This window comes from Pteropus vampyrus, unplaced genomic scaffold (assembly GCF_000151845.1).
Source record: "Pteropus vampyrus isolate Shadow unplaced genomic scaffold, Pvam_2.0 Scaffold22751, whole genome shotgun sequence".
Taxonomy (NCBI): domain Eukaryota; kingdom Metazoa; phylum Chordata; class Mammalia; order Chiroptera; family Pteropodidae; genus Pteropus; species Pteropus vampyrus.
The window spans coordinates 1-2,165 of NW_011911532.1; the positions used below are offsets into that span (position 1 = coordinate 1).

The 2,165-nt window shown below is 36.8% G+C and overlaps 1 pseudogene; it reads right to left on the reverse strand.

Moving 5' to 3' along the window:
- Positions 1 to 91: 91 nt before the first annotated feature.
- LOC105311045 lies at positions 92 to 580 on the reverse strand (annotated as a pseudogene).
- Positions 581 to 2,165: the final 1,585 nt, after the last annotated feature.

Below are 2,165 nucleotides of genomic sequence, written 5' to 3' on the forward strand. Positions count from 1 at the left end.
GGCTATTTTAAATCTTCTATCCACCACTAATTTAAGACAACTATGCTAGATTAAGTTATTTCATACTACTTTATTTAAGGATGTTCCATTTTCATTCTTCAATAGATTTTATGTATTTCTCATATGCTTCTTCATTCATCAGTTCATCTAGTTCTGATTGAGTAACTGATGAGTTACTCAGTGTCATCTTGATCAGCCAACCATCTTCATAACAAGCTTCATTGACAGTCCTGGGTTTTCTACAAGGATTTCATTAATTTCAGTTTCTTCTCCTGATAGAGGAGCATAGAGTTCACAAGCAGCTTTCACACTTTCGAAATTGTTCAATTTTGTCCCAACTTCAGGCAAACTGTAGTAAACAACATCTCCCAAAGCTTCCTGTGCAAAATTGCTGATTCCCACTGTTGCAATACCATTTTCTGTTGTTATCCATTTATGTTTCTCTGTGAATTTACATACCGAGAGCAGATTGGGGCCAGTGCGCAGCGTCTGGTCAGCACCCGCCCTCAGACCCCAGAGTGCGTTGGGCGCTGAGCTGACGTGCAGGCTACAGGCCTCGGCCCTCTTCTCAGTTTTTAAACTGGAAGATTAATACTTATCACATATATCAACAAAAATATTTTTTCTCCTTGAGTTCCAAGTTTATCAGGTGACTGTAGAGAGTTGGAGAGATGGTGGTTTGGGTTTATAACATTTTTGTGCCCTCTGGTCATGCTGAATTGTTCAGTTCTCATGTGGCTTTGGATATTTTGGTAAAGAATACTCCACAGACTTGGTGGTGGTTCTACTCAGAATTGGTCTTTGGTGGATGAGACCCTTCTCTAGAGGTGCAGACCATCACAAGGTAAGAGCAGACAGGCCATGCGAACTCCAGAGTGGATTTTCAGGTCCAGCCCACGTGGTTCACGCCACTGATATGCAACCACCAGAGTTTGTGCCACTCTCCTTGTTTCTTCCCAATGTAAGTCTTAACCTATCAATAAATTTTATTGATCTCACTAGTGACTAAACTCTTTACAAAAATTGTTCACATATGAGAATCACCTATGAGCATTTAAAAAATACCAATGCCTAATATTAATGGACTCAATCTGGGGCGGAGTAGAGCCCAAGCACTGGTATTTTCAAGATCTTCTTAGTTAATTCTCACTTGCAGCCAGGGTGGCATACCACTGATTTCAGTCACAGGATGCACCTTACCTTGTCTAATAAACTGATTTATCAACCTTCTTGACTTTATTTTTTATATAGACTTTCACCTTCATCTCAATCTCCCCATTCCAGTAAATGGCACTTCTATCTATGCAGTATCTCCAATTAAAACCTGAGATTCATTCTTCTTTCTCTAGTCCCTTATCCCCAACCAATCATCCATCAGGAAGTACTGTAGACCCAACTTCCAACATATTTGTCTACTTATCTCCATTACCCAGACCATCCTCTCGTTTTACTTGGATCACTGAAATATCCTAACTGGATTTCCCTATTCCAATCCTGTATCATCCTTTGTGAAGTTATCAATTTAAAAAAAAATGGTCTTAAAACTTTTATTGTTGAATATTTCAAACATTTAGATAAGAACAGGCCATCAGAGTTTATAAAATCTTAACATTGTACTATATTTGCTTCATAGGGTTTTTTTTAGAGAAGGAAAACTTTGTTGTTAGAGTTCAAGCATCCTCTCTACCTCTCTCCGATACCATTTTCTCTCTTCCTCCCCAGAGGTAACCACTCATATAAATTTAGAGCTTATTATTCCCATGAATGTTTTATACTTTTGCTACATATTTGAATCCATATATGATACTTAACATCGTCTTTAAATATTGGTAGTATTATATAGAGGGTATCAGATCGAAGCTTGTTTGTTTTATTTAACATGTTTTTGATACTTGTTTGCATTAATACAAGTAGCTTTAGTTTATTCATTTAAATTGTGTAGTATGCTCTCAAAATGAGATCATGATTTATTTTTCTACTGACCAACATTCAAATGGTTTTCAATTTTTTCTTTTCTTGACTGATGTTGCAGTAAACATTTGTGTATCTCTTTTCTGTACACTTGAAATAGGGTCTCTAAATATATGCTAAGGAGTAAAATGTGGTACCTTAGGGCCTTTTCAGCTTTTGTTTTGCATTTTGTATAATTGCAGTACAATCTTAAA